This window comes from Agelaius tricolor, unplaced genomic scaffold, assembly GCF_023055355.1.
Source record: "Agelaius tricolor isolate 1412-34295 unplaced genomic scaffold, bAgeTri1.0.p SCAF_4, whole genome shotgun sequence".
In the NCBI taxonomy this organism is placed as follows: Eukaryota; Metazoa; Chordata; class Aves; order Passeriformes; family Icteridae; genus Agelaius; species Agelaius tricolor.
Window position 1 is genome coordinate 22,828,997 of NW_027269264.1, and position 23,226 is coordinate 22,852,222.

Consider the following 23,226-nt stretch of genomic DNA (forward strand, 5'->3'; position numbering starts at 1 on the left):
AGTGCTAGAGCTTTCTGTCTCCACAACCCAGGACGCAGACAGGTGGATTTGGAAGACACTGAGGTTTTGGAGTCAAACCCAGCCCTCCAGCTGGTGATTAAATAATAAGAGAGAGAGAAAGAGAAATGCTCCATGACATGGTCTGTGTACAAGGCAAGGGGACATATTAAGACTAAAAAATCCACATTAAAGACAGTGTTATTTCATGTGATATGAAGGTAGGATTGCAAATACAGAGATAGACTGTTCATTTTGGAGCTCCATCCACTGCTAGCAGTGTTCAGGTACATATTACTTATGAAATTAAAATTACTGTCATCCCCTATGGGTCTTAAGACATCAAAAGGAAGGGAAGAGTGCGATATCTTTCTACCAGGCACCTTAAAAGCTATGGAAGAAAAACTCTTCTACTACTCAGGATGTGCTCTGGTATCTCTGGTATGGAGGGACAGACTCACTCCCTTTAACAGTCCATGATGTAGTGTTTGCATAAAAGATGCCATATGACCTGTTGAGCTTTATGTAGCAATCCTGCTGTTTTAAAAAAAGCTCACAACTTTAATGGCCATAGTAAACAGAATATCTCACTTAAAACTCACAGCAAAAGGCTATGGGGGGCTTTAAAGTATAGCACAGAAATTGCAAGAAACTACTGTGAGCTATTTTTCTATTTTAAAGTTTATTCTGACTACGAAGACCCTTTATTCTTAGAAATTCAGATTACTATAAAGAATCCCTGCTTTTGAAGTGTATTTGCTAAGAAAGGATAAGAAACCTCTGAACATTTACTCAAATATAGGAATGTGCTTAGGCTGGGGTTTTGTCAAGTTTTTAAAAATATTTGAATATATTATTAGGTACTTGCTTTGTCTGTGAATAAAACAGGAGATGCTGATAAAGAGAAAGAGACTCTTTTTGTAGTATTTCTGGACATAAACAGTAATAGACATTCCAGAGATTTCACAGGTGAGACTGCTTTTATGATATTTCCTTCTCAATTTTTAAATTTTATTTTTTTATATTTTATGCAGTTCAATAACCCCCTGCTTGCTTCAGGTACAGGTGAGATAAATAGTGCATAAACCCCACTAAAATGGCTTCTGTCCCAAGGTGCTTAAAATCTGAGCTCATGCAGTGGCAAGAAGAAAGAGAATAACAAAATGGAATATAAGCAAAAAACACATAGACTAGATAATTTTGACTGTGTACCAGTTCAAGATGGCATACATGCTTAACAGTAGCTTTCTGTGGACCCACAACTTGTCCTGCAATATATTTTAAAGGTTTTGAGGGAAAAACAAAAGAAAATAAAAAACTTCACATTTTGTTTAAGTTTGCTTTTGATTATATATGTACTTCCATCCCTATAGTGATAAACCTCTGAGCCCAAGAGGACATTCAGAGTTACCTGGGCAGCCTTTGAAAGGAGGCTCCTGCATCACTGATACCGGTCATCTCATTCAACACACAGTGAGTTTTTTAGCAGCTCTCACAAACATCTTGGAATTAATAAGATTTTCTACAGAAAGGCTGAAATATTCCTCTTATAGACAGAAAATACCTTCTGTTTACCATACATACCAGTAGTAATGGATGAACTTAGACTCTTCTTATCTATCTTTTCCATTCTGTATCTGCACCATTTCTCTGATCATTCCATTACTGTGAATTGCCCTGTAAATAGGGAAGTAGAATACATGGTGCAATGCCATTAATATTTCTTTGTGCTTGTGAAGATTACACATGGTGAGATCAAACTGCTACCACATAGCTGACAGCATACATACGAACAATTAGTATACAAATGCTTTTTCCACACCTCTGACACTGTCAATTTACTGCTCCAGTTCGTACTACCATTCAGTTCTTCCCTTACAATCTGATCAGCTCAATCCTTGGCATTTCCTTCCAGCTGAATGTCATTAATAAATTTCTGCAGCAATTACTTTTTTTTTAATGAGCTCATTATTGAAAATCTTAAGATAAAATTTGTCCTAAGATTCTTGAAGAATTCCCCAAGTAACATCTCATCTGTAACATGGTATACTGTATATTTAAGAATATTTTGAATATTTCAACCAATATGTTCAACTTTAGCAAGTCCCAAATGACATTAGTTAATTACAAACTTGAAAATATGTAGGTAACTGTAAAAAAATGAACTAATTTTTTTTCATTTTCTCTTTTTTTGTTTAACCAACAATTTTCTAAAGCAGACACAACAACCTTGCATTCCTGCATTCTGAAACAGGAAAAAAATCTCTTACTAATACCACCACATTGCATATACCATATCAAGGCAGCTCCTTATGTAATGGGGACCAGGTGCAGGGAATTGTGATAGTGAACCTTGGGGAATTAGTTTAGAATGACAGGACAGGCTCTTTTATATACAATATATGTAAATATATATACATATATATATATATATATATATATATATATATATGTGTATATATATATATATATATTTACCAATTGTTTTGCCTGCAGGAAAGAGGAGGGTGGTTCTGTCTAAACTAGGGAGACACCTATAACTGCATTATAAAAAAATATTTTAGTGTAACTTTCTTTTTTTTTCTTTTTTGCCGGCAAAGAAACAGGGATTAGGAAAGAGATTATTTTATTTTCAAAGTTTATTTTACCTTTCCAAAATAAGGAATTTTCAAATCTTCTGCCCCCTTACCTCTCTGGACTTCTGCTTTGTCTTATACAACTCAGAAGCTTCCACATTGCACCTCTCCAGGATGTTTGAAGTTTGGCCTGGCTGCTCTTGTCCTCTGGAGCATTTAATTCAAAGTGTTCTCTTATAAAGGTGTACAAATGTGTGTGTGTATGTGTGTTATTATCCAGTTGAAAATATACTGTCAGCTACAAAGAATTAAATTGCAGTCTGTATTAGCAGGAAATGGGACAATAGCAAGGCGTGGGGCCCCTGCGCAAGTGTGTAGCACTGTTCCTGATGCCATGCCACTGCACCACCAGGGAGGAAAAAGGATTCTTAGGAAGGTGTTGCTAGGAACACCAGGGACACCAGGGGCAGCAGGTGCAAGGGGCAGCAGGTTAACCCCAACCCCAGGGAGACCCTGTCCTTGCAGTTCTCCGACACTTCCAGAGAACAATGCTGTTCAGTTGTTATAAAGACTTGGACCAGGCTTATTACAGCTGGTAACTCAGACAAGCTGTAGAAGAGAGTAGAGTTCTAAAATGAGTAAGAGTAGTGGGATCTTATGTTGAATTCAGAAAGCAGTAATGGTAGCAAAATGGATAAAAATAGGATGAAACATAGGGTGCCACGCATTTTGGGAAGCAGCTGGCTGCAGTACAAGGCCACTATTGAATCTTTGTGGTAATGTCTCCTTTCTTGATGCAGACCAAGGAGGACTGAGAATGTAGGTTTTTAAATTGGATGTGATAGATAATTCATGAATTTTCCATTTTTCCAGATAGGGGTCCATCTACTGTACTCCCACTGCACCATATGATCACCTACAACAATGCACTAGACTATGACAACCTAATGACATCTGCTGTTTTTCCACCTGCCTCTTCAATAAGTTAGAAAACATTTTGGACTGGATGCACTGCACTGCATGAGCTTGCTTTGAGAGAAATATGTATATATGTATATATAAATATAAAAAAATAGACAGATTTATTGATAGTTTTGGATTCTGAAGAGAAAACTTATGAGCTATATTTATAGTGCTTGTATTTTTCAAGAGTTCTGATTCTAGGATTGTCACAGACATCTTTTTATGAAAAATACTTTCTTAGGATTTTTTCCCTTCTGAGAAGCTGAGAGGCCTCAGAGACAAAATGTAAACAATGGTTATCGGCTGTTGTGGAATGCATCAGGTGGATCCGTGATTGGTCTGTGGATCAAACATCTGGTGTGGATGTTCGGAATTAGTGACCACTCACGGCAGAGCTGGCTCTCTCTCTCTGTCCGAGCCACAGACCTTTGTTATTCATTCCTTTCTATTCTTAGCTTAGCTAGCCTTCTGAGATGAAGCTTTTCCTTCTATTCTTTAGTATGGTTACAATGTAATATATATATCATAAAATAATAAATCAAGCCTTCTGAAACATGGAGTCAACATTCTTGTCTCTTCCCTCATCCAAGAACCCCTGTGACCACTGTCATATAGGATTTTTGGGCTAAATCCCGAGAGACTTACAATAAATCATATTGTAGAAGGGATAAATTGAAGCACTTTCTGGTTGAAACAAATACTGAACTATAAAGGAGGTGTGTGGCCCAGGTATTGCTCCTGTTGTTGTCCCTAGAAGTGGGATTTATAACCAGGATCAAAAAAATAAGGTTTGACTTGAGAAAAAAGCACAGGTGAAAGGGATTTAGACTGCTTATGGAGAGTAGGCTCAGTGTAAGTGAGCAGCGTGTGCCCGGGTAGCCAAGAGGGCAAGCCCCATCTCAGCATGCACCACACACAGAATCACCAGCCAGCCAAAGATGGGATCATCCTGCTGGATTGAGCTGTGGTGCAGCGTCATCCCTAGTCCTATGTGCAGTGCTGGCCGCCAGAGTTTAAAAGGGGTGTGAAAGTCCCTGAATGCTTCCAGAGGAGTGGAACAAAGCTGGTGGAAGAGCTGGAAGGCACATCCTGTGAGGAGCAGCTGAGAACTAAGCGTTTGACTTTCTTGAAAGGAAGCTTAGAAGTGAACTGATGCTCTGTACAGCTTCCTGACAAGGGAAGTGGTGAGGGAGGAAATCCCAGGTTTCTCCCTGGGATTCAGGATTAGGTAAACTTTCTTCATCAAGAGGTTGCTCAAACCCTGATACAGGCCTATCACTGAGGTTGTTAATGCTCTATGCCTGCCAGTGCCTTAAAAGGCCTTTGGTCAATGGCCTTCAAAATATTCTGTGTATTGGTCAGCCCTTGAAGTGTTCAGGCAGTTAAACTAAATGATCACTGTAGATCACTTACAACTGGGTCTACTTTATTCCAAATAAATGTAAAATCTGCTGAAACAAATGAAATGAGAAAGTGCTTTTTCTGACATTGCAGCCACTTCAGAAACCTTTGCTACATTTCCAATGGCAATGCTTTCTCTTCTGGGACTTCAGCCAGCATCCCCTCACAGACTTCTAAGTGTTGTGCTCTGGGTTGTGGTCACTCAGGTCTTGAAAACCTTCAGACTCAGGAATACCACAAACTCTCTGAGCAGCTCACTTCGCTCTGGTGCTTAATGATTCTCACGGGGATTTTGATTTCTCTTACATATCCCCTGCTTGAATCTTTCTTGTTTCAAAAATTGTTCCTGTCTCTCATTCCCTGATCAGGAAGTGCTAGGAAGAGACTGGCTCCATCCCCTCTATGACCTCCCCACAGGCATTGTAGTGTGCTGTCTGGCACACCAACACCTCCTCTGCTCCACAATGGACCAGCCCCAGCCCCACAGACTCTCCTTGACTCTTCTGAGCCCTTCTTTGTTTTTCCTCTTTCCTGCCTTGGATCCCAGCAGTATGCAGTGCCCAGATGAGGTCTGATGGGTGCTGAGCAGAGGCAATCACTTTCATAAATTTATGTTAAAACCTGTTTTCTTCCGATATCTTTGACAATGATTCTTTAAGCAGCCTAACCACTCTTTTGTGACACTTGGGTGTACAAATATTTTTTATCAAAAGGCTTGTTTCACTCCATTCACTCCTTTTTATTCTCTAAAACTGTATTTTCTATCAAGGCTGTGAGCAAGTAAAGCAGACTTCTGCTGGGTTTCGGGGTGTCCCCAGCAGGCTGCAGGGATCCCGGATAGCGCAGCCCTGTTCGGGACAGACTGTCTGAGCTCCCAAGCAGTTCCTAGCTGCAGGCAACCTTAGCAAGCTTAAGTGATATCAGCTCTTTAGTGATTATCAGATCATTGTGATTTCAGCTCTCAGCTTGCTAGGTGCCTAGGCAGGCAGACGGAGGGAGAGAGAGGAGAAGTCTGTATGGAGTTTCACAGCCATGTCTTTATTGGTTCTTCTGCGAAGGGTACCAGTGAGAGCTCTTCTGCCAGAGCCAGGCTAAATCAGCTCTTTATATAGTCCACAGGGGGAATCAGAAATGGTCCAGTGGCAAGGGTTAAAGGAGTGACCTATAGGGTTACAGAGAGATAAGCAGGGGTTCCAGAAGGTGGAAGAGTAGGGCTTCTAGCTCATTCACCATGACTTGGCATTTCCCATCTTGGGTTTCTGCATGCCAGGGGGCCCTTGCAGGCCCTGTGTCTGCTGCAAGCAAGAAGTCCCCTGCACTTGTGTACAACTCTCTGCCATCCACAGGCAGCATCTTTTCCCACTATTCCTTCCCATCTGTTGATGTCAGTTCCATGCACTATTGTCAATCACCTTCGTGTGTCCTACCTGCTCAGCAAAATTTATCATAGCTTTATTTCTTTAGTTATTTAAACTATTGGCAGGAAAATTTGCTGCAGCCTGGTAACTGATAAGTTGTGTCATTTCACTTGCTCAATAGGACACAATTGAAATCATAAAAATACAGTAATATAAGACAACAATGAGGCAGTAGTTCATGAAGTGAAGCAGTAGATCAAGGAAGAGCATTTTAGCCTAAAGAATGCTGTGTGAAGACTTGTGCTGATTACAGATTCCTCTGGACCAGGCCCCCAGTTTTACAAATTGGAATATGGCTTCTACAGAATGGATACTTCTTGACATAGCTTTGTTAAGTGAACTGTGCTAAAAAGAGACATAATTTTCAGTTGTACTTTGTTATACTGAGAACCCTGAGAAAATCAGTATCTTCATCAGTAAAATGGGAAAAGTAATATTTATCCACCTGTGACAACTGCATCATGACCCAAGGATCAAAGTGCTGTACATAACTAAGTAATTTTAGTATTACTACTTTGATGTGTAAATCACTGACACAATTTGCTGTAACTGTCTTTGAAGTTGTTCTGAAAAATTATACCATATTTCTCTTCAGCAGTAATTTAATTTGTGAATTAGGGACATGACAGACCATAAGAATCTATTTGGAAACCTTCCAATTGGTTTTCTCAATGTGTCTGTGAACATGCACTTAGTGTTCAGTAGGCAGCAAATGTCCTCAAATTATTACTGATTGCATCATTTTCTCAGTGAAAGAATTTGTGTAATTATAAATCTTATTTTTGTTAATATGAATAATTTTGAATAAATTGAATAAAAGTAATATGAATAAAAATGATCTGGTTCAATTATCATAAATTAAATTTATAAAATTAAAGTTGTTAATCATTTAACCTAGCTACTCCTACCTTCAGACTGGTTTAGTATGGATGCAGTTTTCCTTGGAACTAGACAGATATGCTATGGGCCAGATGACTTCTGAAGCCTACATTTCATCAGAAAATACAGTCAGTAGTCATCAGACCACCCAGGGAATTTAATTGGTCAAACAGCCATATGTCATCTTTCAAGAGGAAAATTCAAAAAGAGGCATGATGTCCTTGTTTTGCCACTCCCATATAACCCCCTTCCCTGTGTGCATGTGCTTCAGAGTGTTGCATATAAGGGTTAAAATGTTGTGTTAAATGAAAACTTTTGATATTCATTAATCAATAAATGTTGTGAATACAATACTATGATTGAAAAAATGTATTTCAAATAAGTTTCAAGTTTGTGGAGTAGTACTTACACAAAGCTTTTTAAAGATCAAATAAGTTAAAGAAAAAGCAAAGCTCATATTGCACAATAGTTTCATAAAGAAAAACATGGAGATTATGGCATTTCAGGGCTGTTTATGATGTTCAAGACACATTGAAAATCAAATTAATTTCTATAGGATGAACCAGGTTAGATCATATAACCAGGTAGTTTGAGAAATGGCCAGAATGGTTTTCAGTAAGAATGAAAAGTTAGAATCTATTTTTCAAAAAATTTTTGCTGTTATTTAAAATTAAAAAATGGCAACAGCCATTATTTTAATGAATGCTACAAAACACAATATTTTGGACTGTTAAATCTTCTTTAAAACTATCACTCTATTGTACGTTACCACTACCAAAAATAGCTTCTACATTGTAAAGATATATTTAAAGCATTGCTAAGTCAAACAAATGTCTGAGTCAAAAAATAAAAACAGATTTTTTTTTTCTTTCATTCTAGATTATTTCTTGGCTTTCCATGCAGAAATATGGTTTACAAAAGCTGCTTCAGATAAAAGGTTAAGAAGTTATAAATAGCTAAAAAGCTCTTTTCCTTACTTTAGCTGCTTTAAAATTGCAGTATTTATGACTTGTAAACTGCTGAGCCAATTGTCTCCACCAGGGCTTATTTTGCAGTTCCTATCAGATTTTAAAAACAATCATGATGACAGTTTGTCATGATATACAGAAACAAATACAGAAAATAAACAAATGTTTGTTACATTGTAACAAACATAATTTAAAACTGGAAATTCATAACTGAGATTTCAATAGAAAGATTATTTTTTTGACTTCAGAAATCTAAATTCTTCAGTGGTTGTTTTACATCGACATTTTAGTTGCCCCTACTTAAAAAAAAAACAAAACAACAAAAAACAACCTAATGCTCCAGTTCCTGGAATGAATACATTGTTTCTTAATTGTGTTGATACATCTGGTCAGCCTTCTGCTGGAAATATTTTTTTAAATACACAAGAGTGCTGTTATCTGAGGAGATAAGAACTGTCATAAAAAATAGGCAAGGTAGTAAGTTCTTAACAGACAGACTGTACTCATTGTCTGCTACTGAGAAATTAGTGGCAAAAAGGACGTTCTAATTATCTAATCTATCATTCTGTCAATGATTTTTCTTAACTTTTCCAATGTTTTGAGATATTTGAGATAATTCAGGTTTATTTTCCATCACAGTGAAATGTTATGGCTAAACACTCCTGATATCTTCCACTACATATTCAATTACTTAACATTACCTATTATCTTTAATAGTACACCAGGTTATTCTAGCCTACATTTCTCTTTAATTTTGCAATATCCAGCCCATGAGAAATTCAAATACTTACGCAGGTAGGTATTTTTAAATCAAGAGTGGTGTGAAAATGTGGAAAGTATCCACAAAATGATAGTTCTATTTAAAAATGATAAATTATTCCATTTTATTGTCTGTTTGACTGCCTACAGTATCTAGAGGAAGTGGAAGTGCAACAGTTCAGGCAGAGGGAATGCTATGTTTTATGATGAGTGACATAGACCACACAATTAGTTGAGGTTATAGAGAAGAAGGTGGACACTTTAGTTCTTGAACTACCACTGTAATGGTAAGACATTGTACTTCAGAGAGAATGTAGCTTTTGGAATTAAACACCAGTATAGCCGGATGGCTCTGGGCCCCTCTGGCCTTGCTGCTTGACCAGAGGCGGCGGCTGTGGCGGTTTCACCTCAGAGACACCTTTGGCTGGCTGCATGCTGCACCTGGGTGCATGGGACAAGTCCAGGCAGGCAGGAGCTCAGGTTTACCTCTGGCAGAGAAGCTTTGAGGCGATGGGGAAGGAAAAGGAGACGGGTTCTGCTGGAGGGTTTCGATCCAGAGCTTTATTCCTGGCACACAGGCCTCTGAATGCTGCAACAGCTCCAACAGAACCAGAACCGCATGGTTGCTGTGTCTCTGAACCCCAGGGAGAGGGGGAGGGAAAGGGTAGGGATCCCACCAACCAGGTAAGGGCGGGGGGGAAGTCCCAAGGGACAAATGACACCTGGATGGCCCCCCAGGGCTGAGAGGCATCTTCTGAACTTCGCCAATCACATGACGACGCCCTTTCTGGAATGCCAAGATTGATGGACAGCAGTCAGCAAGGGGCAAGGGGGGGGGGGAAGGGAGAGGTTATTGGCACACCTGGGAAAGGATCCAGGATGGATAGGCTATTACATCACACTACAACATGTAGCTGCCCAGATAACATAGAAGAAAATAATTGCATTTGATTTGAAGAAACTGTGGTACTCTGAAGTGTACTCCCTTAATCCTAGATAGAGTACACTTGAGAAAGCCATTAAGGAATATGTTCAATTTGAGGGAAAGCTCTTTGATACAATCATATTTTGGTAGGGCTTTTGACTTAGAGCACCACTGGTAGTAGCTCTCAGTGACCCTGGCAAGTTTGTCTTGCATTTGTGATTCTATTCTGCTCATTGAGGACCAGGAAGTCTAAACCTATGACTAGCAGCCCTGTACATAAAATTTTCTGTGATGACTTCTGCTTTGGAACATCTGCTGGAAAGCAACTATTGAAAAAAGAGACACCTAATCCATTTTAATATTTGTCTACACTTCTACAAAAGACATGTTTCTTCCATTGACTTTTCCCTTGTCAGACACATCTTTGCAGGCAATCATATCACAATTATCTCTGTTATGGTGGATTATTTTTGTAGAATCAATTGCTTTCTCTCTTGTCTTTTTTTTTTTTTTTATTTCCAGTCATCCACCTGAGGACATAATGAAGGAGATTTCCTAAGTGCTAAGTCTGTACTGTAAATTATACTTAATGTCTCTGGTAATTGAACCATGGGCCTTCATCTATACATCATTGAATGAGATTATATTTCAGGGCATGAGTTTAGAATTTTAAGGGTACTACAATTTTTAATTGTTAACCTTACAGAAAATTTCTTCACACAGGGGAAAGACACTCAAAGAGTTTGCAGTTCAAGAATAGACTCTTAACCTTGCTGTTGATGTGCATGATATAATCTTAGGAAACACAATAAGTACTTAAATATCTATTTTTCTTTTCACTGAAAAATAATTTCAACAAGGAGAGTCACTTAAACTTTGAGTAATATTTTTCCTTAGAAAAAGATCTCAGAATTTAATCGCTTTAGGTTTGTTTAGAAATTAAGACAGAATTGCAGTCCTGATAAAGTTAAATTCTTTTAAGTGAACTTAATAATATTATGCTTGACGTAGACAGGATAGAGCATGGTTTTATTCCAACAATATCAGAACACGCTATTTAAATCACATGTTCATTTTCACTGATATATTGTCTTTTTAAAATTAAGAAGTCACATTTAAATTTTTTGAAAAAAGGTTAATTTGTTGACCTCAACTTTGTTTAATTGCTAGTAATGCATTTTATGCTAATTAAGCATGCTTTCTCTACAACTCCAGGAGGAAAAAATAAAGCCTTTAAGGTTCCTCGTAATCCAGTGCCCTGAGGCTGTAGACTCCTAAATCTTTCATTTTAATCTACCAATTATATTAATTATATCAATAAATATGTCATAAAGAATGTATCATTTCAGCAACCCTTCACCTGCCATTGCTTTAAATCCTATTAAAATACACAAGGCAGTATCTTTCCTTAAAAGGATCAAAAGAAAGAACTGACTAAAACATTATCAGCATTTTCCTGGTGATGAGACCTTAAAATCTCTGATCTCAGTTGCCCATGCATAATAGTAAATATAATATTGAGGAAGAACAGAGTTACTTCACTCAATAAATATGCTTTATCCCTTAGGTATGATTTGCCATTTTAACTTTCCATCCTTTGCTTTTAAACATTTATAATGGTCTTAAAATTTAGCTCTACTCAATTATAAAAGAGCTCTCCTCATATTTTGCAGCTGCATCTCAGTTAATAATCTGCACAGACCCAGCCTATTAAAGTGATAGAAAAGAGTGCATTAGAATTTCATTCTATGAATTTGTTGTTTATGGAGAAAGTTTTGATATCCTAAAATTGCAGTAGAGGATGTATCTTTCTGAAACAGTGTGATTTATTGACCAAGACTTTTATGCTGACATAGTCTGCACCAGAATTTAACTCTCTGTACTACAGTGTAGCTTTCCAGTATCAATACAATCTCTGAACACAAAATTAGAAATGAGAATGAATGGGATTTTTTATGGCAACAAAATAAAGTAATATTTATTTTTTTCTTTTAGTATTTTTCTTCTTCTGTGCCATTTTAGTATTAAAATGGTAGTTTAATTAGTTTGAAAAAAATTGTTTGAGGAATTGTGAGGAAAAAAATCTTACAATCAATAGTTCTTGTGCTTTCCACAATATTAAATGAAACAAAAAGCTCTTTTCACCTGAAAATATTAAATTCAGAAAAATGGAGAAAGGCAATTGTGATATTTTCCTGTCTATATTTTATACAGTATCAACTGGACTATACAAGTAGATAAAATCATGTTAATCACCAGAATATGGCATCGCATGCTTGTACTTTTCTTGGAACTATCACATAACATAAGTGGAAATGCATGCTCATCTCAAAATCCCTTTTTTTTTCTGTTTTATTTTAGTTTCTGATGAGATCTTTTTGACTGTTATGATTTAAAGTGCATATAAGTTACCAATGTATAAAAAATTCATTCAAATCTATCTGTATTATCATAGATGAGATTTTTCCCTAACTTCAGGCCTGAAAAGCAGTCAAGAGAAATTAAATGCAAATCTAATTACATACGAATTTTCCCTTTTATAAAGCCCATAGGCAAATAAAACTTGCCCTTTTTATGAAGCGGAGCCCACTCTCTAATCAGGCTAGAAAAAAAGACGACTCTGATATATGTTATACATAGACTGTAACACAATAATACTACCAAATTTTTGTCAGGCAATTAAACTTTATGCCAAGCTAATTCAATTTTGTTGCTGTTGTATTAAGTCTTACAAAAAAGCCTGAAATCTGTTCTCTTCAGTAAATCACAAGTTTCACAGAGCATTCCCTTACTCAGACTCCTTGTTCTGCTATTTTGATATATTAAATATCCAGCAAAAAATTTTCAGGGTCATAAATCTAGAGTGATAAAATTAATCTTATTGCTGAAGAGAAATAAATATTTTATTGCAATTTTATGAGCTTTTGTTCCCTTTTCACTTGCAAGTAGGTATTTTTTAGTGGCACAAAGACATTTAGCTACTAAAAAATGTATTAGAAACAGTACAGCAGTAATAGAATTCATATCTACAATGCTGTTCACTTCTCAGAATGAAGGTCCAAGAATATCTGAAGGAAACCTTAGAAGATAATATTGTCAATAACAGTATTACACTGATTATTTTTCTTACATTTTAAACTCCAGGAATAATTTTAATCCTATTAGTAATTTTCAAATGGAATTTTTCTGAAATTGTACCTGAAAAATAGCTGTGCAGTCTAATTTACTGCATTTAAATGAAATGTGCAACCCTAGAAATTAGAAATGCTAATCTAATTCTTCATTATTTTTCCATTTTTTTTTTCTTAGAACCACAAGGAAATTCTAAGATTGGAGATGTTCATGACATGATTATACCTTTATCTGAGGTGCTAAGCATTTGCAGAAATGATGCAGTCTATACGAGTCTGCCACAACATACACTGCATTCAAATCTATGTTATCTGATATATAATGAACAGATTCTTTGTCACAATTAAGAAATGGATGGGGAGAAAGGAATGTACAGGTAGGAACTTCAGTTGGAGTAGAAACAAATGGAGAGGGATCACAGGGTTTAGTGCTACATGTTACACAGAGGGAATTACTTTCATCAAAGTAGTGCTGCAGATAAGTAAAATATGACAGTTTCTGCTGTGTTGCACAGCCATTCACAAATGTCTAAAATGACTTTAAAAGCCTCATTACAATTTGGCAAATATTACATGAAGTTTGCACAGACTGTGATTTTTCCAAGGACCTGAAACAGAGAATTAGTTAATCCAGTGATTTGTTTTGTCACTAAAAAAATGCAGATCAACAAATGAAAAAGGTAGTGTGGCTAAATCTGGAGATAACACACAATCAAACAAAACATTATCACCAGAAAAATTTATCTTCCTCAGAAATGCACAGAAACACTGCAAAGCCTCATAGATCCAGAGCATTCACAGTTTTGGGGCTTTTTCTTCACTTTTTTCCCCCTTTTTTTTAATATATTAACTTATTTTGTTACTTTTTCTGTAAAGACATGGTACTTTTTAATGAACACTGCTGATGTTTAAGTTTGGACTACATGAAAAATATTAATTTTTTCATAGTTACTAAATGGAATGCCAGATTACTAATTCACAGTTGCAAGCGGCAAACCTTCAGTCCAAGAAGGATGTACAACTGCAAGTAGAAGCTTTAAACAAGTATTAAATGTAGAAATCAACAGAAATTTAGAAAATCAACAGAGGTTTTCAGAATTACCTAAGTTTGTTGAAAAATATGGTCAAGTTTAGGAATAAAAATGTTACAGGGTAGGCTGTGTTTCAATATTCAGACTAAATATACACAGGGACCACAATTCAAATGTATTCTATTGTCCACCAAAATGAAGAGGTATAATATACATAAAAATTTTCTTTCAGTTGATTGTGCTAAGTTGTGTGCTCTCCACTTTCAAATTTTACCTTAAATCCATATCACACACCTGACTCCCTGACTCTGCTTTTCTACTATAAGAGTTTAGCAGGAAAAGAGAAACTGGAGATGAGCTTGTGCTCAGAGCAAAAAAATACTCCAGGCCGCTAGTATTGAGGAAAATACTCTTGAGCTCTGAAGAAAACAGCAGCAATATTCTAAAACAATAAAGTTTACCAGTTAACAGACTTTTTAATATTTAAGATTTAGGTGTACTTTAGTGCAAGATTTTGATCAGACCTTACTAATCACCAATCAGGTATGCAACCTAGGGCTTGAATACATCTTTTTCTGTCCCACAGCAATGAATATATAGTTATACCACGAGACATGAAACAAACAAAAAAACCCCAAACAAAAACAACAACAAAACAAATCAAATGATAGAGTATCACCATGGATAAATAAGCTTAGTCCAGAGAAAGTTTAACAAGAGGGTAACCTCCGGGGGGGGGAGCAGGAACTAGTCTATTTCCTGGATGCAAAGGCATCTTGTTTACAGGGTAAAACTAACTGTAAGACTGAGCTGCCTAGACACCAAACAGTTGAAAAGAGGCTTAGGGAGCACCAGTGGACATTTTTGTTTCACTTCAACATGGAAACTACTCCAGAAAAAGAATGAACTATGGTTAATGTTGACAACACTATACCCATCACACACCATAACTAATCACAAACATTTATCTAGCAGGGAGGCTAGATTTGAACTATGCCTACCAGCTCGGACTGCCACATCATGTCTCGAGAAATTGATTTCCTGAACACTGGCCACTACTAAATCCTGTGTAATAGTGTAGATTACTTAAACTAGATGTGATGTGGGAGTGCTATATAATCAGGCTTGTCCTTGGTAAACTTTGGGATGATATGAAAAGCTTACAAGGTGAGGGGTGGTGAGGCCCCTTCGTCATTGATTTTGAAATGTACTAGCCACACTGGAGCACACCTTCAGTTTTAAAGAGATTAGTCAGGAATTCCTGAGATAACATAGTATCTGACATGTCATACTATCTCAATTCCTGAGATAACCATGAAGGAAATATTTCAAAGGAACTAAGGGGTATACCTTTAGAAAGACAACACTGCAGCTCAGATGCCTTCATTTCAATGCATAGAGTGTGGGCAACAAACAGAAGAAGCTGGAAGTAATCATGTGGCTAGGAAGTTATGACCTTGTTGCCATTACTGAAACTTGGTGGGATGAATCCCATGACCGGGATGCAGCTACCAATGGCTGCAGGTTGTTTAGAAGAGGCAGTGGAAGGAGGGGTGGAGGCTTTTCCCCCTACATCAGTAGGTGGATCGAGTGTGAAGAGTTGCCTCTGAAGAAGAGCCATGGGCAGGTCAAAGCCCTGTGGGCAAGAACCATGGACTGAGGCAACAAAGGGAACCTTGTGGGTGGTGTCCACTACAGCCCCCTGATCAGGTGAGCCCATTGGTGAAACCTGCTGTCTCCAGCTGCAGGAGGCATTGCTCTCACTGGCTCTTGTACTGCTGGGGGACTTTGACCATCCTGACCTCTGCTGGAAAACAGCACAGACGATTTTAGGAGATCCAGGAGAGTGCTGGAATACATGGAGGATGACTTCCCAACTCAGGTAATAGACTAGAGGGGATGTGTTACTGGATCTGCTGCCAGCACAAGTGAGCTAACCGGGGACATCAATATTGGAGGCAGTTCAGACTGAAGTGATCCTGCATTTGCTAAATTTGCTCTCCTAACCCTATATGGGTTGGGTAAAGAATAAAATTAGATCCCTGAAATTTAGGAAAGCAAACTTCCAGCTCTTCAGGGGAGATAGTCAATAGCATCCCCCAGGAGACTGCCCTCATGTTTAAGGAAACAGAACAGAGCTGACAGATCTTTAGGGAAGTCTTCAATAGAGGACAAGAGCTAGGAATTCCTAAGAGCTAAAAATCATAAAGGGAAAGCAAGAGATTGGTGTGGCTGAGCAGGGCTGAGATGGTCAAAGAAAAGGGGAAAAAGCAAATGCACAGACATTGGAAACAAGGACAGGTGACCTGGGAAGGGTATAGAAAGGAAGTTCAGTTTTGAACTGAGGTGAGGAAGGCCAAGACCACTCTGTTACTGAAGCTGGCAAGGGATTCAAAGAATAACAAGAGGTCTTCTACAGATACGTTAACCAGAAAAGAAGTGCACTCACTGATAAACAATGCTGGAAAACTGGTAACAATGGATTGGCTGAAGTAGTTATTATCTTGTATTATCCTTGAAGTAACAAGGAGAAGGCTGAAGTGGTTATTATCTTTTTGCCTTAGTCTTCAATGACAATCTCTCTTCCCACACCTCTCAAGTGGATAGGGACTGGGAAAGCAAAGTTGCTCCCAATAAAGTCAAGATTCATATTCGTGACTAACTGAGGATTCTGAATGTACATAAGTCAAGGGGACCCCATGAGATGTGTCACAGAGTCCTGACAGAATGGGCTGATGTAGTTGCCAAGTCATTCTCCATGCTATTTGAAAAGTCATGACCATCATGTGATGTTGTGGTGTGTTTTATGTTTGTTCAGTTTTCCCCCCATTGTTCTCTCAGAAGGTCCTGCCCTGTTACCAGTTTGTGTCAATCCCCAAACCCCTCCCCAGTTGTCTTGGTTATCTTTCTTGTTCCCCACCCCTGGCAGCCTGCCTGTCACTTGACACCCCTGCCTCTTTTTCTAGAAAGTTCGGGCCAGGATGTCGGGTGATTGGGTTAGGGGCCAGGGTCCCTCCCGCAACTGTGTTTGATGGGTTCTCCGATCATGCCAATCCTTAATGTATCCCTCTCTGATTTGCTATCTTTCACCCCTCCCACCCTCTGTAAAACCCGAGGCTTTCCCTGCCTCGGGGCCCTCAGCTCCTTCTACCTGAACCTGCACGTTTCCCTACCAATAAAACCACCCTCCCTGAAGAAACTGAGAGTCGCCTCTTCATTTCATCCTGTGACTTCGGAGCTCTCTACTGCGGCCAAACGTCCGTAAAGCCTGTCATCGCTAGGCACCGGGCCTCGACTTCGTGTTGGGGAAGTGCCTTACTGGCTGGAGGTTGGCTGGACACTTATCTAGCCTGGGCGTTTTACTTTCCACCAGCCACCGCTCCAGTGTGAGGTCCCAGGGGACTGGAAAAGGGGAAACATTGTACCCATCTTTATAAGGGGTAGAAACAAGGACCTCGGTAACTTTCTCCCTGTCAGCCCCTCCTCTGTGCCTGGGAAGATCCTGGAACAGATCCTCCTGGAAGCTGCACTAAGGCACAGGGAGAGCAGAGATGATGCAGGACACTCAGCATGACTTCTCCAACAACATCTTTCTCTCTAGAGTAGAGAGAGATGGATTTGATGGGTGGGCTGTTAGATGGATAAGTGGTTGGATGGTCGCATCTAGAGGGTAGTGCTCAATGGCTCAAAGTCTAGTGGACATCAGTGACAAATTGTGACCCTTAGGGATCTGCATTGGAACCAGCGTTATTTAGTACATTCATCAATGACACAGACAACAAGAGCAAGTGCACCCTCAGAAAATTTGCTGATGACATCAAGCTGAGTGTTGCTGTTGCCACATCCGAAGGACAGGATGCCATCCAGAGACCTGGAGAAGTTCTACATGTGGATCCATGGGAATCTCATGTCGTATAACAAGGCCAAGTACAAGGTGCTGCACTTGAGTTGGAGCAAACCCCAATACCAGCTCAGGCTGGGGGATGAACAGATCAGAGCAGCCCTGGGGAGAAGGACTTGGGGGTGTTGGTGCAGGAGAGGCAGGACCCAGCCATGGGCACTCACAGCCCAGAAAGCTAAACGTGTCCTGGGCTGCATCCAAAGCAGCATGGGCAGCAGGGCTGGGGAGGGGATTCTGCCCCTCTGCTCTGCTCTGGTGATACCTCAGCACTGACCTGTTTTAGTGAGTTCAGAAGAGGGACACGAAGTTTTTTAGAGGGATAGAGTACCTCTTCTATGAAGAAAGGCTAAGAGTTTTATGTTTAGAATAAAGAAAGCTTTGGGATGACCTAATTGCAGCCTTCAAGTAACTGAAGGGAGTCTACAAGAAAAACAGTGTTCATGGCAGTGGTCCAATGTAGTCGTTTTGCCAAGTCTCACCTTATCAGAAACCCACCCACCACCCTCTATTCCAAGAAGATTTTACTCATTTTTCTGGCATGATTGCAGGACACGTTTCATATTTATGAATAATCTGTGTCATATCCACCATGGTAAGGTTCGCCCCTCTATTAAAACCCATCTGTATGTTGCACCCCTTTGTAGGTACCCTGATGTTTCATGGGCCCATGGAATATCATGGCACATGTAGCTCACCCTTTCACTTCTAGTCTAGGTTTATCTGAGTTATTATATTCTTAGCAGTCTTATCTACCTGTTTGTTGTTCTGTTATTTAGTTACACAACTTTTAGGCACATGAGCATCTTCGTGATTTATGTTCAGACTCAGTCTCTACCCATGCAGTGATTTCCTGACATATTGCAGCAGCACAGATGTGCTTGCCCCTGTGTCTCCAATCGGTCTTTTTCTATTGCTGCACCCACCCCCACAGGGCATTAGCCTCCATCCAGGAGTTGATACAGAGTATAGGCTGCTCTTCTCATTCAGCAGTCTCTAGGGATTGTTGGATGGCTCTCACTTCTGCAAATTGTCTTAAGTTGCCTTCCCCTTCAGTAGCCTCAAGGACTCATCATGCGGAACTCCACACAGAAGCTTTCCACCTCTGATCGTTTCCTACCACATGACAGGACCCATCAGTAAATAGAGCATAGCCTCTTTTGTTTTCTGCTAACTTGTTATAGGGCAGTCCTTCTTCAGTCCAAGTCACCTTCTCAGGCAATGACTCAAAATTTCTGGCTTCTGGCAGTCCATAATCTCTTCTAGGATTCTTGGGATAATAGGTTTTCCCCATTTGGGTTCATTGTGTAGTCAGTGTTACCCATTTACTCCATGTAGCACTGGTTTCATGATTAATTGAGGGGATGTTTGCTTTGAACATCCAGTGTAGCACAGGTACTCATGGTGCCAAGAGGAGACACACTTCTGTCTCAGCAAATTCTGAGGCTTGAACCTCACAGGCTCCTAATATCTTTTGTCAATTGGAATATAGTGGGCTTCTGATCCTCGATAACTCCAGCTCCAAAACCTCAGGTCTCCAAAACCTATTTTCTACCTCAGGTTCCTTCTAAAGTTCTTTGCCAGGGGCTCCAGGTGAGATCCCCCTCCCCAGATGCAGTGTAGAGTATACTTTTCACATCAGTCTATGCTTGAACAGGTCCAGAAACTACTGCAAGAAGCTGATTCCTGTTTGATCTGCTCAAAGGCCTGTTGTTGCTCAAGTGCCACATTTGAAGTGATTCTTCTTCCAGGTCACTCAATAGAGGAGGGGCCCACAAGCTGGTTATAGCCCGGAATGTATTCTCCAGAGCCCTGCAAGGCCTAAAAATACCTTGTGTTTCCTTTTCTTTAGCTGGTAGAGACATAAGCTCCTGGAGACATATTTGCTATTTTGTTTACCACTTTTCTCCATGTGGCCACTGTGGAAGGGCCTTTCTCTGGATCTTTAGGGACCCTGTCACTTTTTTGGATCACTGTAGATGATTTCCCATATCTCCAATTCTCTCAAGTACTGAATACCTTCATCTGCAGTGGTCCACTTCCCTGGAGAATTCACAAGATCTTCATTAATGGTTATCTTGTGCTCACACTTGAGAGAAGCCATCTCCAGAGGCTGCAAGTTGGTCCTTCTTCACAAGCCCTCTTTCAAGAAAGATGGGCAGACTATTACAAGATCATGTAAAGAGGATAAGGGGGAAATGGCTTCAAGCTAAAAGAGAGTAGGTTTAGACTAGATACTAGAAAGAAATTCTTTACTGTGGGAGTGAAGGCATGGGTTGCCCAGAGAAGCTGTGGACACTCCATCCCTGGAAGTGTTCAGGGCCATGTTGGATAGAGCTCTGGGCAACTTGGTCTAGTGGAATGGGGCAGAGGAGTTGGAGCTAGATTGTATTTAAAGTAGATGATCCTTTAAGGTAGATTTTGTGATTCTATGATTTTCTTTTAAATCTCAGTAATTTTTTCTCTTTACTCTCTCAGGAGTAGCGAAATTTAGCAAACTTCAATAATACTTTTTTTTCTGGTAGTCTATGCCTTTACCCTATTCTATTTTTGCTTTTATTTCTCAAGGCTTAAACCTCAATTACACTATGTATTGCCATTGAAAGCCTACAGCAGCTGTCGTTTCAATGCATCTTGCAGCCTTCCTTTTTTTGGGGTGAATGTGGACGTGATTCGTTTTTTATCTTTTTCCCTCCATGGTTACAGGGAAATTCTTAAATGCAGAAGAATCAGGCATTTCTAAGACAAAACTGTGCTGACTTTGTAAATAACTATTTATGATAGAAATAGCACAGAAGAGAGAAGAAATAGCACAGAAGAGAGAAGCTGAGAAAATATGTTATGGAAAGCAATGGGGCAACCATATTTTATGGAGTGAAATAAAGAGGATTAGGGCATAATTATGCTGCTGGTATATGGCACATAAAGTCAAACCAATTACTGACTCTTCCTAGTTCTTTTAAGCCTGGAGATTAAGAGAATTTGGCACTTTTTTCACTTTCTTGTTTCTGAAAAACAGGGGACAGTCCTTTTTCATCAGTAAATGTAACAACTTTCCCTAATGCATGTGAAATATTTAACAGTTTAGAAAGTATGACAAAGCTAGTTATGTATTAATACTTTTCAGCAGATCAGAGTGATACCATCATTTATTCTAAGTCTACTTCATCATTTCTAGCCTGCAGCTTCTTTAGTAATGAGAATTCTAAGGAAAACAAAGGATTTCCTGTAGTATTTATCTGACTATGTCAAATTAGAATATTACCTGCAGTTGTTTTCAGTAAGTGGGTAAGTTAGCTTGACACTTTAACGTAGTTTTTCAATGACATGCTTTTAAAGTCTAGGCAAGTTAATAAAAACAGCTTTTTCAAGAGTTTGTGTATTTTTTTAATAGTATAATGATCCATTTTTACACTGTTCAAAGAGAAAAGGTATGCTTGTGTTTCACAATCTCAGTCCCTGTTAGTCCATGTCCCCGACAGCAGCAAATGCAGTCAGACAGTTCAGGTTCTCAGCTGTCAAAACAGGCAAAATCCTTCAATTGCTCCCATGTATGAAGTCAAGAATTAATGCTTCCTAGAAATAAGTATTGAAATCTAATTAGGAATGTGTTTTTCCTGCCTTTATAATGGAGGATACAAAACATTTACAATAATGTTGTAAACATTTTTGCAATATTTTTACAACTTGACTCATCTAGAAATTCCAAATGCATCTGGATCTGCACAAAGGAACAAACACATGAAGGTAAAGGAGGGCACATAAACATTAAACTATGCATTTTTTAAAAAAACTCTTCTGTATTTTCTTCCTGTGAAACTCATTGTGAAGGCCTTCCAAAGAAAACAGACACCCCATTTCAGGTACACACACATTGGTACACATAGAGAGGAAGATTTAAAATACTTGAATTGACTTTCTTCGTTTGCCTCCTGTGCCACAGGCTACTCCCGCGATACAACATAGTGCAAGATTTTGATTATTAAAGAAGGACTTTTTGAGTCATGGATGGAGATTCTCCTGTGGAAAAATCTGTACAACATTACAAAATCTACAGGTTCTCAAAATGAAGTTTGCTGAAGTGGTGGAACCAACCATTCTTTTAGTTTCTATCATACAGTGGATTACATTGCACCTTATCAAATATTAAAGATGAGCAGTCTCTTTCTAGAATATCAGTAGATACAGAGAATATCATTGTTATATATAAAAAAGGAACTCCTTCTCTGGTGAATTTTCTATAAATCATTTTATGTAATATACCCTTCAAAATACTGGTTTAACTTAGGTAATGAATGGCCACAGTAAGAATCTGTATGAATGCACAGCTCTGTATGAATGCATAATCCCCACCACAAATAACTGCTGGGTACTGGCATTGTGTCCACCAAAAAATTATTAGGAAAGTTTATGGCAACAAATCCTGTCATAAAAAAAGTCACAATGCTTTTTATTTGAAACAATAGTTCCTCAAAAACACATTTAAACTGTTTTAAAACCCCTCTCTACAAGACTTAACATGTCCAGTGTAAGTTTCACAGCAAATCTTGTAATAAACTGCAAGAATACTTTCTTAGATGAGCTGAGTTTGCCTTCTACATTTAATAATAATGGATTTAATGGTAACCAGGAACAATTTTTTTCATTAGGGAGATTGATGTTTTCATAATGAATCCAGCTGTGTATTTCAGGTTCATTTAAATATGAAAAAAATCCCCAACCTTTAAAATATTTTATTTGTTAAGGGAACTGAAGCATCACTGTTTAAAAAATCATCTTAATTTTATATTTTCATGAAATTTTTTAATAGAGGTTTATATAACTCACTTTGAAAGAAGACTTTATATAATTGACTGTGAAAGAGGACTTTCAATATACTTTTGCCAAGTATCTATCCATTCACTGAAAATTCTTTTAACAAACAGAAGCTAAGATGGAATGCATTATCAGAAAGAGAATGAGTCAGGACAATGTATTTTTTTCATCAGATACTATTTTAGAAATTTTTTTTGACTGGAGGAGTTACTTTCATCAACTTTTCTTCTCTACAGCTAAAGTGACCTTGGTGGACAGAGGGCACTCGAGACCTGAAAAATCAATTTCAAGATTTTTAAATGAAATGTAAAATCTTGAACAAAATACTATTTTCATTAAAAAATGTTCATGAATGTTTGAAGCAAAAAGAAAAAAACAATTGCAACATCATACCTTTGTCTGACAATGTTCTTTTTCCTGTAATGCACCATTATTTATATTAGCATATACCCTAAAAAATTTCAA

The 23,226-nt window shown here is 38.4% G+C and overlaps 1 long non-coding RNA gene across 1 annotated transcript in view; it reads right to left on the reverse strand.

The window, feature by feature from the left end:
- LOC139588978 (uncharacterized) overlaps positions 1-23,226 on the reverse strand; it is a 129,646-nt gene that overhangs the window by 10,397 nt on the left and 96,023 nt on the right. The window contains exon 3 of the long non-coding RNA XR_011678888.1: positions 1,582-1,674. This is a non-coding gene — a long non-coding RNA (uncharacterized lncRNA). The remainder of the gene's footprint in view (positions 1-1,581; positions 1,675-23,226) is intronic.